This window comes from Eubalaena glacialis, chromosome X (assembly GCF_028564815.1).
Source record: "Eubalaena glacialis isolate mEubGla1 chromosome X, mEubGla1.1.hap2.+ XY, whole genome shotgun sequence".
Classification (NCBI taxonomy): Eukaryota; Metazoa; Chordata; class Mammalia; order Artiodactyla; family Balaenidae; genus Eubalaena; species Eubalaena glacialis.
Genome location: NC_083736.1, coordinates 40,702,722 through 40,718,887, shown reverse-complemented (window position 1 = coordinate 40,718,887; position 16,166 = coordinate 40,702,722). Strand labels below are relative to the sequence as shown.

At 41.6% G+C, this 16,166-nt stretch overlaps 1 protein-coding gene and 1 pseudogene across 1 annotated transcript in view; both read left to right on the top strand.

Annotated features, from left to right (window-relative positions):
- Positions 1-16,166, top strand: part of EFHC2 (EF-hand domain containing 2) — a 158,975-nt gene that overhangs the window by 101,872 nt on the left and 40,937 nt on the right.
- LOC133082629 (WD repeat-containing protein 13-like) lies at positions 3,006-4,015 on the top strand (annotated as a pseudogene).

Below are 16,166 nucleotides of genomic sequence, written 5' to 3'. Positions count from 1 at the left end.
AATAGACAGATCATCCAGACAGAAAATGACCAAGACAACAGTGATCTTAGATGACAAAATAGACCAGTTGGACTTAATAGATATCTCCAGGACATTCCATCCAAAAATAACAGACTACACATTCTTCTCAATTGCACATGGAACGTTCTCCAGGATAGATCACATGCTAGGCCACAAAACAAGTCTCAACAAATTTAAGAAGATAAAAATTATATCAAGCATTTTTTCTAACTACAACAGTATGAAACTAGAAATCACTTACAGGAAGAAAAATGGGAAAAGCACAAACATGTGGAGACTAAACAACATTGGTAGTTTTTTTAAGTAAAAACCAATGGGTCCATGAAGAAATCAAAGAAGAAATCAGGAAATACCTTGCAACAAAGGAAAATGGAAACATAACTTTCCAAAATCTATGGGACGCAGTAAAAGCAGTTCTAAGAGGGAAGTTTATAGCAATACAGGCCTACCTCAAGAAACAAGAAAAATCTCATATAAACAACTTAGCCTTCCATCTAAAGGAATTAGAAAAAGGAGAATAAACAAAGCCCAAAGTCAGCAGATCAGAGAGGAAATAAATAAGAAACCAAAAAAAAAAAAAGAAAAGAAAAGATGAAACCAGGAGCCAGTTCTTTGAAAAGAAAAACAAAATTAATAAACCTTTAACCAGAATCCTCAAGAAAAGAGAGAGGATCCAAATAAAAAGATAAGAAATGAAAGAGGAGAAATAACAACCAATACCACAGAGATACAAAAAATCATAAAAGAATACTATGAACAGTTATATGCCAACAAATTGGACAACCTAGAAGAAATGGACAAATTTCTAGAAACATACAACCTTCCAAGACTGAATCAGGAACAAATAGACAATCTGAACAGACCGAACACTAGTAGTGAAATTGAATTTTTAATAATAAAAACTCCCAGCAAATAAAAGTCCGGGACTAGACAGCTTCACAGGGGAATTCTACCGAACACGTAAACAAGAGCTAATACCTGTTCTTAAACTATTACAAAAAATTGAAGAGGATAGAATACTCCTAAATTCATTGTATGAGGCCACCATTACCCGGATACCAAAACCAGACAAAGACACTACAAAAAAAAATCACACGCCAACATCTCTGATGAATATAGATGCAAAATTCCTCAACAAAATATTAGCAAATGGAATTCAACAGTATATAAAAAGGATCATACACCATGATCAAGTGAGATTTATTCCAGGGATGCAAAAATGGTTCAATTATTTGCAAATCAATCAGTGTGATACACCACATTACTAAAAGGAAGGATTAAAAATTACATGATAATCTCAATAGATGCAGAAAAAGCATTTGACAAAATTCAACATCCATTCATGATAAAAACTCTCATCAAAGTTGGTTTAGAGAGAACGTGTCTCAACATAATAAAAGCCATTTATGACAAACCCACAGCTAACACCATACTCAATGGTGAAAAACTGAAAGCTTTTCCTCTAAAGTCAGGAACAAGACAAGGATGCACACTCTTGCCACTTCTATTTAAAATAGTATTGGAAGTACTAACCACAGTAATCAGACAAGGAAGAGAAATAAAAGGCATCAAAATTGGAAGGTAAAAAGTAAAACTGTCACTATTTGCATATGACATGATACTACATATAGAAAATCCTAAAGTCTCCACCCAAAAACTATTAGAACTAATAAATAAATGGTTAAAGAAGATGTGGTATAGATATACAATGGAATATTACTCAGCTATAAAAAGAAGGAAATTCTGCCATTTGTGACAATGTGGGTGGACCTAGAGGGTATTACACTTAGTGAAATAAGTCAGATAGAGAAAAACAAATACTCTATGCTGTCACTTATGTGTGGAATATAAAAAATAAAACAATGGAATGTATGTAAAAAAGCAGAAACAGACTCTCAGATACAGAGAAGAAACTAGCGGTTACCAGTGGGGAGAGGGAGGCGGGAGGAGATAAGGGTATGGGATTAAAAGACACAAACTAGTATGTATAAAATAAATAAGCAACAAGGATATATTGTCCTGCACAAGAAAATATACCCATTATTTTGTAATAACTTTAAATGAAGGATAATCTATAGTAACATTTAATCACTCTGTTGTACAACTGAAACTAATATAATATTGTAAATCAGCTACACTTCAATAAAAATAAAAGAGCTAATACTTACATGCTACTTACCCCATGACAGGTGCTGTACTAAATGCTTTCTATATATTAACTCACTTAATCCTCACAGCAATCCTAAAAAGTACATACTATTCTTATACCCATTTTGTAGATGAGGAAACTGAGGCACAGAGAGCTTAAGGAAGCTACCCAAGATCACATACTAAGTTGCAGAGCTGGGATTTGCACCAGGCAGTCTAGCAGTTTCATCATGAGTTCTAAGATTTAGAATAAAACTAGGTAAGTTTGACTCCTCATTGTGCCTCTCTAATGCCTTATGGTCTTCATCTGTGAAATGAGAATAATTCAGGAGATGACTGAGGGGATAAAATGAGTTAATATATGTTAAACACCAAGCCCGTAAATGCCCAGTTACATTCATTCCATTCACGTCCCCTCACCACTGGCCACATGGAACTTATACTTTCTGGTTCTAGAAGGCATGTGTATGCTTCCGGATGGTCCAGCAGCTGTCTGTACAAACCTTGAGATCTTTGCTCTCATTGAAATTTTCTTTCTTGACTTTACGCTTTCTGGATGGCTCTCTTCTGGAAGGAGCACAGTTGGGGTGGGATTAAAAAAACTTCCTGGGCATATACCCCCTCAGTTTTTCTTCTATTATATGTGGTTTTATACTTATTTCTATTTTGCCTTGTTTCAGAAATGGGATTAAGTTGAGTTACTAAGATGCAAACAATTCTATAACACAAGATGGATATACAAATAATAAAAGTGAGAGAAAAAAAATAAATATAGGAACGAACTGTGGATGCAGGGTGGAGTTGACACACAGAGTGTATTTACAGACTCTGAAGTCATGGGCATTTACCAGAGGTCAGCCATAGGCTGGCTCTGACCTTCCTAGAGGTCAGCACCAAATAAGAGACCACGAGCATAAAGCAACAGTAAGCCCATTGCTTAGCAGAAGGAATCCTAATACAGAGCCCAAGACTGGCCCACCGTTCATCCCCCTCTGAGGCTGAGGCTGCCCCCTGACCCACTCTCTTCCTCCTCTCAGGGTGGTGGACAACGAGGGGACCCTGTAGCTGAAGAGAAGCTTCCCCATTGAGCAGAGCTCGCACCCCGTGCGCAGCATTTTCTGCCCCCTCATGTCCTTCCGCCAGGGGGCCTGTGTGGGTGAGTCCCATGGGCTCGGGGTGTCTGGATGGCCAGGGAGAGGCAGGGACCAGGGCTGGTGCTGACCTGGCTCAGCTATCACGACATCCTAATGCCCTGACTTCCTGGGCCTCAAGAACTCTCACGCCCCAGCAACCTCACACCTTGAACACAGACCCCCAAACAGCCCAGAAACCTCACAGCCTAAGACACAGACCCCTCCCCGCTGCCAACAAAGAGCTCAGAGACCTCACACTCTGGACGCAGAGCCAAAACAGCTAGGTGACCTTGCATCTAGGGTTGGTCCACCCCAGAGCCCCCAGCCCCGGGACCTCACACCTTGGACATAAATCCCTCAACACCTCAGACGCCTCAGAGACTTCACACACAGGGCACCCCGCTGCCTCCTGCAGCACCTCCTGATGGTCTTCTCTCATCTGGGCAGTGACGGGTAGCGAGGACATGTGCGTGCATTTCTTTGACGTGGAGCGGGCAGCCAAGGCCGCCGTCAACAAGCTGCAGGGCCACAGCGCGCCCGTGCTGGATGTCAGCTTCAACTGCGATGAGAGCCTGCTGTCTTCCAGCGACGCTAGCGGCATGGTCATCGTCTGGAGGCGGGAGCAGAAGTAGGAGACTTCCAACCTTGCCACTGTCCACCTTCCCACCCGCCTCCGGCCCCAGCCTTGTGTTTGTAAATAAAGTTCCTGTGGTTGTGCCGATGGCTGGCTCCCAGGTCTTCTGGGGGTGGGATGGGGGAGAGGGCAGCTCTAGGACCCAAGATGGGATGGGGTTCACCTCCTCATTCATGCCTTCATGCATTGATTCATTGATGGATTCATTCAGCAACCGTTTATGAACGTCTGCCATGTCAGAGGCACCACTTCAAGTGTTCTACACAGTCACGCTTTGGACAGACATTGTGGAGCACCTACTGTGCGCCGGGACCTGTTCTAGGCACTGAGGGTACAAGCTGTGACTTAAACTGACAGGAATGGCTGCCCTCGTGGGGCTTACATTCTAGTGGAGGCAGGCAGATAATAGACAAAAATATATAATAGGTCAGCTAAAGCTGAGTGTTGTGAGGAAAAAGGGCAGGGGATAGAGTGCAGGAGTGAGGGGAGGGTTAGGCTCTTTTTGGTGTCATGATCAGGGAAGATGTTCCTGACAGTGTGAAATTTATTTTTCTTTAATTTTTATTTTATATTGGAGTATTACATTAAGTCCTTGTTGATTACCTTTTTTATGTATAGAAGTGTGTATATGTTAATCCCAAACTCCTAATTTATCCCTCCCCTCCTTCCCCTTTGGTAACCATACGCTTGTTTTCTATGTTTGTGGGTCTATTTCTATTTTGTACATAAGTTCATTTGTTTTCTGTTTTTAGATTCCACATATAAGCGATATTATATGATATTTGTCTTTCTCTGTCTGACTTAACTTCACTTGGTCTGATAATGTCCAGGTCCATCCATGTTGCTGCAAATGGCATTATTTCATTCTTTTTTATGGCTGAGTAATACTCTATATATGTACCACATCTTCTTTATCCATTCATCTGTCCATGGACATTTAGGTTGCTTCCATGTCTTGGCTATCGTAAATAGTGCTGCTATGAACATTGGGGTGGGTGTATCTTTTTGAATTTGAGTTTTCTCTGGGTGTGAGGCCCTTCCCTGTTCTGGTTGTACCTGCTGCCACCATGTGGGTTAATTAGGCCTGCAGGAGGCTTAGGCCTGAAGTCACTGTGACCGTGACTAGTCACTGTTGCTGCAAGTCAGCTCTGGGCAAACTTGACCCTGGGAGTGACCATTGTCTGGCTTAGGAGGGACTGTGCTCCAGCACTTGCTAGAGAATCTCCCTCCTGCCCAGAGTGGAGAACATGGCTTCTGAACTGGCAGGGAAGTTAGGTTTGTGACTGACAACCAGCTTCCCTATTTCGTTTTATCTTAATTCATTCCTGCTCATTTTCCCTTTATTTTTTATAGAAATGCCACACTCTTAATAGATGAGCATATTTACTTTATTTTTTATTTAGAGCCATTTATGCTTTATAGATGAGGTATCAGCTTATGGATTTCTGAATTGCTTTTAAAACTGCTATTTTTAGGTCTGATGTTCTGTGGTTACACACTAGGATTCATTACATAATTTAAGCACAGGGTGTTTAGAACAAGGAGCCAGGAACAAGTTCTCATTATATTATCTGGACTGAAAATGATTTCTCACTGACATTGTAAAGTTTAATAGTTCCAGCCACTGTCAGAGTGTAGTCCAGTCGATTGCCTAGGTTGTGTCTATGACTTCTGATTCAGATAAGTGATTTAATTCTCATTTCAGTGCTGCCCTCTCCCAAGCTCAGAATTCTTCATAGAAGACTAAAACAAATAAAAAAAATAGGACATGACAGTAAAATGTAAGAAATTTTCCTACTTCAGATTCTGATAAGGAAGTAAATCATTGTATTCATCAATGGACTTATATTTCTTCCTTTTCTGATTTATTTCCTGGCATAGGAGACCCAGTTGCCTTAATGACGATCTGTCAATTGAGCGTAAGCCAAATAGTCTATCTTGGGGCTTCTATGTCATTAAGTGGTCCTAGGGAAGGGCCACTGTAAGGGTTGTACAGATTGTGGACTGCACAATTCTGGGGACACCAAGCATGGAGAGGCTCTTTTCTAGTCCCTCTATCAGTGGTTGGGGTACTGGGACAAGGCTCCCAGCCTTTTCTCTGCTACTTAATCTTTTTTTCCCTACCAACACCCCACCCCAAATTTGGCTTCTTGGTCTCCAAATCAAAAGCTTGTCTCTCCCTCTGTCTTTCATGTTGACTTGGGCACATTTATTGAGGATGGCCATGATTGGATCCCTCCCTTCCTTAACGCCCACCCCCCACAGATACACATACGCCCCATCTGTGACAGATCCTATGGAATTTGGTTAAGTGCAGCCCCACACCAATGCCCAGACTGCTCTATAAACCTCTTTGTAAGGTTGCACAAACAGAGAGAAACTAAACCATGCAGTGTAGGAGGTTCCATGCAGATTCCGAAAGTGATTGATTGTATGAAAAATTGGTTTTTGTTTATTTGTTTTTAGAACCTAGTTAATGGTCACAACCAGATGTATGATGGTCTCAGCAAGAGCAGACCATTTTGAGAAGCAAACAGACCAAAATAGGGAAAGAGTTGTATTAAAATGTACAAAACACATATTTTCTGAATTAAAAATTAAACAGAAGGCACTAATAGGAGACTGGACACTGCAGAAAACTCAGTAGTAAACCAGAGAACTATCTTTAGAAACACTCTCAAACAGAGCAAAACAAGAAAGAGATTAAAATGTTGAGAAAGAAGAGAGCGGAAATGGAGGTAGAGAGGGAACTGAACAAGTGGAACTACGGTAATAATCAATGATAATTTTTAAAGAAAAATCCTTTTCTAAGTGAAAAAAAAATACGTCTGGAAATTGAGAGATTTCACTCTGTTCCAAGCAAAATATGTGAAAAGGGATCACCAGATACACCTTGGTAAAAATTTAAAGGTCATGTATGAGGAAAGAATCTTATAAGGAGCATCAAAGCAAAACATACATGCAAAATAAAGCTTGAAAACACCACCACCACCAGCAGAACCAGTGACCTAAAAACCACAAAGATGTGGCTTCAGGTAACGCAAGGAGAAAATGGATCAAATCTTCAGTGCTTTGAGAGTAAGCAAAATGGGGACAAGTTGTTTTTCGTACATGGAGACAATAGAAATGTTTTTAAATCTTCAAGAAAATGGACTATGATATAGTTTCTTTGATACATTACTCAAAGTAACCTATTACTTTCATAAACTACTCCAGAACATGAAGAGAAAATCAAAATTAAGAACTCAAGGAGGACATCTTATCTTGAAAGACTGGACCAGCATTGAACACTAAGACAGGTTTCACACACACACGCACACACACACACACACACACACACACACACGGTTATACAGCTAAATTCAAGGATAAAACATTATTTCAAGAAGTGAATATTGTTAGAAAAATTGAAAAGGAAGATGACATGGTTTGTACCACAGATAAAATAGCCAAATAAAGAGAGTTGGGAAACTAAGGGCTGAATTCTTCATATTTGATCTTGAGAGTAAAATCATATTTCATGCTTACCTTTGAAAATCAGGTAGTTATAAGTTTAAAATATTTTAGGGAAATTTCAACTTAACCAAGATAAAATTCCAAATAGAATTGCAGAATCTAATAATCATTTCACAATGTATATGTATATCAAATCATCACGTTGTACTTAAATATATATAATTTTGTCATTTATCTGCCAACAAAGCTGAGTGAAAAAAGAATTCTGGGGAGTGGGACTGGAGCTTGAGGTGGTGAGGAGATCATTATATAACTTTTTATATTTTTTGAATTTGATGACATATTTTATTATTTTAAAACCTATTATTAGGAAACAAAGACAAGCATAAGGCATAGTGTTCCTTTTTAGAAAAAAAAATTGCAGAATCTAAGAACAAACCTAGTGTAGTCTTGATGGCAAAAGACAAGTAGCAATAGAAGGTAATGGCAACAGTACATAAAAAACTGAAAACAAAACCAGAAGACAGGGGGAAAAAAAAGTCCTAGGAGAAGTCTTGACCATAAATGTGAACTCCCTGATGGCCCCTGCAGCCATTATGACACATTCTGTCTTCTTGAGGTTGGCATATGATCATCTCGCTTTTACTTTCCTGTTTAATTCCTTGAGCTCCCATGGGCCATATTATCAGGAATTCCTCTTGAGAAATGATCAATATATTCCTCCTGAGGCCTCTTCCCTTCCCCTTCCCCCTTAGTTGTCCAGGAACCCCAGGAGGGTGACTTTGTCCAAGGAGGGTCAGACCACTGTCCAACACCACTGCTGTGGCTCCTTGCTTCACAAGGCTGCTGTGGGAGACTGGTCCTGCCAGGCTGATGGATGCCACCAGGATGACTTAGCTGGCCAGAAGATCAGCGGCTAGGTTTTGCTGTTGTTTTAAGTTGGGAGAGACATGAACATGTCTATAAGCTGAAGAGAAAGGATCAATAGGGACCAAGAAATCGAAGGCATAGATGACAGACTGGATAGTTGATGGATCAGTGGGCAGTTAGGGATGAAGAAGCAGTTAAGGATGGGTCAAGGCATAGTTATGCCTTTGCCCATTCTCCACAATGGGTGGCAGAAAACCTCATCTCCAGGTTAACAGAGAATATAGAGGTCCCGAGATACAAACCTCCCCCATGCCCCTGCATCCACAGCTTCGCATTCCTCCCTTCTCACTTCAGTAGAAAAGGCGTCCCCTCTGCTGTCCAAAGCTAGCTTCCATGATGGCCCTGTTTCCCAGACACTGAACAAGAAAGAGACTGGGACCCATCCTCAGCCAAGCACATCCAACCCCAGTTGATGCCTCTCAGCTCACCCTCTTGCCCTGTTTCCTCTGCCCCAGCAGCCCTTACTGGTGTGCCTACACTCACATTGCTTCCTGAGTGCCCTGACGTCCAACTCTCTGTTCATAGTGCTCGCTTGCTTGACATCCTTCAAGAGATTCCCTTCACCTGTGGAAGAAAACCCAGATGCCCCATGTGTGCCTTTCATGATTGGGCCCTACCTGCCAACTCTCTAACTTATCTCTTGCTTCATTTCCCTATGTTCTAGTCATCCTAAGAATCCTGACCGTCTGGGTTCAAATCTTGGCTCCACCACGTACTAGCCGTGTGCCCTTGGGCAATTTGCTAGAGCTCTCTGGGCCTTAGTTCTTCATCTGTAAAATGGGGATAGTCCAAGTTCCTACTTAAAGGGTTGTTGTGAGGTTAAATGAGTTAATACATGTGAAGCAGTTAGATCGCTGTCTGCCATACACTAAGCACGTGATAAATGGTAGCTCCTGTTATTAGTACTTTGTACAGCTCCTAAGATGTACCATCCTCTTGCTCTCCTTGTATCTTTGAGAATATGGTTTTCTCCCATTCCTCCCAACCTCCTTCCCCTCCCCACCCTACTTTTCTGACTAGCAAATTGTCCTTCATCTGCAGGGTCTGTCTGCTCTATTGACACCTCGACTGTTGAGCATTCCTAGATTTCCCCCTTGATGTGTATACATGCCAGGCTGGGTGAGGGGTACTTTTTCTGAGCTGGACATATCTTTATTATAGCCCTTTTTCTACTTTGTTGACTTGGCCTTCCTCTTGGTCTGTGATTAACTGTAGGGTGCAGGCTTGGAGGGCTGGGAGTCAAATCTAGTCCATTCTCTTATTTTCCATCAGTTGATGTGGCCTGACATGGACTAAGTACTCATTTAGTGTTTGTTGAATGAATGAATGAATGACTAAATGAATGCATAGGTAAGGGACATGTGCAGACAGAACACTATAGAAGAAATATAATTTCCAAGCAAATAAGAGATGTTCAAGTTTATTAGTAATCAAATCACTGTTGATTAAAATGAGACATCATTTTTACCTGATGAATTAGGAAACACTTTTAAAAATGATAGTATCTATTTCTGTGGCCTCTTTCTTGTTGCTGGTGGGAGGGTAAAAGCAATTTAACACCATGTATCAAGATCCTTTAAAATGTCCTTTTCTTTTGCCCACCTAATTGTACTTCTGGGACAGTAACAGAAATAATTTTAAATACAAACAAATGTTTATGTGTAAATATGTACATTATGACATTATTTATATAAAAATTTGAGAAAAGCCCACAAAATATCCAATAATAGAAGAATGGATTAGCATTTTGGTTTCAGAAGAATGTGTGATGATAAGAAATGTATTAGTTAAAGGAAAAAAGCAGACTATAGAATATGTTCTCAACTATTAAGAAAAAAAGACAAGTAGATACCCATGCATAGACAAGAGACTGTGAGGAGGTATACCAGAATGATTACTTGGTTATATTTGGATGGTGGGAGTGTGTATGGGTTTTTTTCCTGCTTTTATGTATTATCCAAATTCTCTATATTTAGAAATGTGTTCCTTTTACAATGGAGTAAAGCCAATAAATTTTATATTTTAAAGTGTGTGCTCAGAAACAATTAAGAATCTGATTATATTTTGTTTGATATGTTTTGACATGAGTAAGTCTTAAATTATGAAGTTGATTTTAAGTACCGGAGGGCACAGATCTGGTCTTGTGTTCAGCCGATTGTGTGACCAGTAAATAACCTGTGGGCTTATATGAGGTCACCCTCCATATAAGAAACCACAGTTGTCACAGGGCTTAGCATGGCCTCTAAAACATCACATCTGGCCACCAGTGAGAAAGAGTTAAAAACAAAAAGCCAAACAAGTGAGGTTTGCTTGGAGACAAATAATCCCTGAACACAGGATGGGTGTTAATGAAAAGGAAGGTGGTAGAAAACAAATCACTTTGCTTGTAAATGAAATGCATATTCATTCTTTTCTGCCCACATGCAAGTTAAGCACCATCATCCCGGGTCCACTTGCTGGATGCAAAAATCTTGCAAAAATCTTGACATGATTTAAAAAACAAAAAACAAAAGAAACCTCACTGTTGTCTTCGCTTGCTTAAATGCATATTGTACCACATTGTAGAAGAATTATAGATGAGCGTTTTAAAGGGTTTCTAAAATTGTACCCCTATGAAGAATATTGCTAATATACAGCAATTACTGTTAACTGCATGAGAATATCTCATTTTGTTTGGCTACACTTAACCCCAAAGTTGAGTGCACCAAGACATACTGGATTTCAAACTAAATAAATCAAAATTACCATGTACATTCCACTACATGTCAAAACAGGAAAAGCCATAATATTTCATGTGAAATGAAGATTAGAGCAGTAATAGAGAGAAAACTAGAAGCTGCTTACATTTATTTGGAATAAGAAAACAAGCTCAATGATTTTCAATGCAGATGTACTTCTCTTTGAGAGAATACATCAAAAAATCAATTTACAAAGCAGAGAAATTTGGCAGTAATTATTATACTGTTAAAAGATTCTTTAGTTTCCAAAGAACTTATTTCAGAGTTCAGTGTGCTTGCTTGTTGTTAACAACTTGACAGATATTAGAGGAATTTAAAGCTAAGGGGTTAGGTGCCATTGCCAATTAAAAATGACCAAAATGAAGATAGAGTATCTTTATATGTAATAGAGAGTGAAAGGGGGCATCTAATTTGAATTCTAAGAATTAAGCATTTGTGCAGCATCTCAAATCTATCCATTATATAAAGGAAGGCACACCTGGAGCTTATTACTTTATCACTTCAGACTTAAATCCTGAATTTGACTATTTAAAACAAGTGTACCATCTTCCTTTTACATTCTGTGATAAATTCCATGATTTCACTCATCAGAGACATTTCACATTTTTCCAAGATAAACTTGCTTAAAGGAAGTAACTCATCTAGTTTAATACAACATGAAACTATCTTCATTTTGGGACGATGAGAATAAAAATTGCTATTATTTATTGAGCATTCATACAGTTCCAGGCACTATAGAAAGCTAAATGCTTTTCATACCTTGCAAACTTAACCCTCATTTTTCATTTATTCAGAAAACTATTTATTACAGAGTGCTTACTATGTGTCAGGGGCTATTGAATGTGTTGGGGATTCAGCAATGAACAAAATAGACAAATAGCCCTGCCCTCTGTGGAGCTTACGTTCTAGCAGGGGAATAAAGACGATATACAGAATAAGAAAATAAATGATATACTAGGTTGGCGTATGATGAATGCCACTGAGGAAAAGAGAGCAGAGAAGGGGTTAGGGAATGCCAGGCTTATAGGGGGAGGGGTCACACTTTTGAAAAGGATGGTTAGAGCAGGCCTCATGGAGAAGATGACACCCAAACAGATGACGATGCCCTACAGGAAGTGAAGGACCAAACTGTGTTAACTGTCTTGGGGAAGAGCATTCCAGATAGAGGGAAGAGCAGGTGCAAAGACCCTGAAGTTGGAAATGTGCCTGCCTTGTTTGAGGAAGAACAAGGAGTGCAGTATGGTGGGTGCAGAGAGAAAGAGAGGGGACGAGGTCTGAGAGAGAGAACAGAAGAGGGGACGCATCATGTCGGGCCTGGTAGGCTGTCATGAGGCTTTTGGGTGCAACTTCAGGAGAGATGGCAAGCCCTCAGAGGCTTTTGAACAGAGGCATGATATGATCTGACTTAACGTTTTCACAGGATCATCCTGGCTCCTGCGGTAACATAGAATTCTGTGAAGCAGGTGGTCTTGTCCAATTTCACAGATAAGGAACAGAGCCTCAGAAAAGTTCAAAATTTACCAAAGTTCCCATTTATTAGAGCATTTGTGGGGCTGCAATTTTAATCCAGGTCTGTGTAATTTGGAAGCTCACATTTTCCCCACTAAACCACACTGCCTCCCAATTGCAAACAGGTTGTGACCCAGGCTGGGGTAGATGATTTTCTTATAGTCTGTGGTGACCTCTTTTTTTCTTTTTTCTCTGGAGTCCCTTGGCTTCTCTGGCGAGGCCACCATGTCACACAACTCCAGGGGACACAATTTATACCATAAGTCTATAAATGTTCTCCCTGGAGGTGGGCAGTACCCAGCCAACATGGCCATATGTAACGGCTTTGTTCTCCAGTGAGATTGAAGAGCTCTGTAAATGGTTTTGAGCTATAGTTAGGCTGATAGCAAAATCTGGTAAGACATTTGTACTGGCTCCATTTGATCTATCTTTCCATTTCTCCTTCCTCTGACACATATTCTACCAGCTGTCTCTACTACTCGCTGCAGTCTGGCAACACAGGAGTCCAGCACTATGCCAGGCTAGGACGTAAGTTATGGGAAGGCAGGGTGTTCTGCTCTGTATGGGCAGCTTAGGCCCACAAGTAACAGAAAACCTGAGGGAATGTAGGATGTGAGCAGGTGTGCCTGGCTTCTGATTAGACAAAGTGAAACACATTTTATTTGTTGAATATCAAATTGAAGGAGATGATACAGGGTGCTATCTAACTGTCATTAAAATTGCTGCTTGGTTTAATTTAGGCTCAACCAGATTTTCTTGTAAGCCTCAGGGCCCAAGGCTTAGACTCTTGAGCCCTTGTTTACATTGAAACTAATTTTTTTAGTTTGTTTGAAAGACATTGCTTACACTTTAACAATTCGATATGTAAGAAAATACCCCAAGATTCAGACCTTTAAGATGAAGTTTTGATTCACCATTACTTGACTGGGTGACTTTAATGGAATTATGTCTTGTAAAACTGTTTAGCATTTCATGTTTCAGAATTCTGCATAGTTACCTCAATACCTTAGAGCAGTTTGGCTTTTTTTTTAGTCTTATGGCTTAAATTACAAAAATGGAGAGAAAATCATGGCAGCATCCCTTATAAGATTAATTAAATATTACTGTGATGATCTGTATAAAATATTAGTGCCAGGAGCATAGTACAATGTTGAGTAAAGGCAAAGGTGATTGCCATTTGAGTCTTTAAGATGAACAATAGTAATCACAGAATACCAGATCACTAAAATTATGGCTGCTTTTTAAAGTGCATTTTTATTTTCCTTAAATGTTGGGGCAGGAAGTACCAAGATGAGACTTTGCTCTCAGATCGTATTGGAGGTTCACTCGGAAGGTTTAAGTGAGAAAGGGCTATGTCTGATGGAAGTTGGACCTTTGTTTTTGTGACTGCTGCCAGCAAAAAGGGAGTATGCAGAAAACAGTTTGGTGGGTCCTCAATAAGTTAAACATAAAATTACTATATGACCCAGTGATTCTACTCCTAGGTATAAATACCTAAAGTATTGAAAACAGGTGTTCAAACAAAAACTTGTACATGAATGTTCATAGCAGCACTATTCACAGTAACCAAAAGCGGAAAACAACCCCAGATGTCCACTGATGCATGAATAGATAAGCAAAATGTGGTACATTCGTACAATGGACTATTATTCAGCCATAAAAAGGAAGGAAGTACTGATACCTGCTGCAACATGTATGACCATGAATACATTATGCTAAGCGAGAAAAGCCAGACACAGAAGACCATACTGCATAACTCCATTTATATGAAATATCCAGATTGGTAGTCTGCAGAGATAGAAAGCAGCTTAGTGGTGGCCAGGTGGGGAGAGGGCTGGGGGAAGGAAGAAACTGGAGTGATTGCTTCTTTGGGGTGATGGAAATATTTTGGAACAGATAGAGGTGGTGGTTGCATGACATTATGAATGCACTAACTGCCACTAATGGTAGATTTTGTCTTCTGTGTATTTCACCACAATAAAAAGAAATGGAATGTGCTACTTTTGAAAACATTCCTCATTCTTGGTGAAGCCCATTAAAGTTGGACAGGGTGGGGTGGGTCCTAAAGAAGGGACACGTGGCAAACACAGGGCAAAGGGGTTAGCAGGGCGAGGCTTGCACTGCCTGACTGGGATCGCCGGTGCCAGGACCTGGCTCGTGTGGGTGCAGCAACCGCCCCGGCCGCCGCTCAGGGGCCCCTGGTGTCCTGCACGACTGAGGGCGGTTTTAAGTGTGGGGCAGCTTGTTTGGAATCCTCACATAAAGACATAGAAAGCGAGATAGCTTCAAGATGGCGGAGGAGGAAGACGTGGAGATCGCCTTCCTCCCCACAAATACAGCAGAAATACATCTACATGTGGAACAACTCCTACAGAACACCTACTGAATGCTGGCAGAAGACCTCAGACCTCCCAAAAGGCAAGAAACTCCCCACGTACCTGGGTAGGGCAAAAGAAAAAAGAAAAAACAGAGACAAAAGAATAGGGACGGGACCTGTACCAGTGGGAGGGAGCCGTGGAGGAGGAAAGGTTTCCACACACTAGGAAACCCCTTAGTGGGCGGAGACTGCAGGTGGCGTATGGGGGAGCTTCGGAGCCACGGAGGAGAGCGCAGCCACAGGGGTGCGGAGGGCAAAGTGGAGAGATTCCCGCACAGAGGATCGGTGCCGACCAGCATTCACCAGCCCGAGAGGCTTGTCTGCTCACCCGCCGGGGTGGGCGGGGGCTGGGAGCTGAGGCTCGGGCTTCGGAGGTCAGATCCCAGGGAGAGGACTGGGGTTGGCTGCGTGAACACAGCCGGAAGGGGGCTAGTCGCCACAGCTAGCCAGGAGGGAGTCCGAGAAAAAGTCTGGACCTGCCTAAGAGGCAAGAGACCATTGTTTCGGGGTGCGCGAGGAGAAGGGATTCAGAGCGCCGCCTAAACGAGCTCCAGAGACGGGCGCGAGCCGCGTCTATCAGCACGGGCCGCAGAGACGGGCATGAGACGCTAAGGCTGCTGCTGCCGCCACCAAGAAGCCTGTGTGCGAGCACAGGTCACTCTCCACACCGCCCCTCCCGGGAGCCTGTGCAGCCCGCCACTGCCACGGTCCCGTGATCCAGGGACAACTTTCCTGCGAGTACACACAGCGCGCCTCAGGCTGTTGCAATGTCATGCTGGCCTCTGCTGCCGCAGGCTCACCCCGCATTCCGTACCCCTCCCTCCCCCCGGCCTGAGTGAGCCAGAGCCCCCGAATCAGCTGCTCCTTTAACCCCGTCCTGTCTGAGCAAAGAACAGACGCCCTCAGGCGACCTACACACAGAGGCGGGGCCAAATCCAAAGCTGAACCCCAGGAGCTGTGCGGACAGAGAAGAGAAAGGGAAATCTCTCCCAGCAGCCTCAGGAGCAGCGGATTAAATCTCCACAATCAACTTGATGTACCCTGCATCTGTGGAATACCTGAATAGACAACGAATCATCCCAAATTGAGGAGGTGGACTTTGGGAGCAACTGTAGACTTGGGTTTGCTTTCTGCGTCTAATTTGTTTCTGGTTTCATGTTTATCTTAGTTTAGTATTTAGAGCTTATTATCATTGGTAGATTTGTTTACTGATTTGGTTG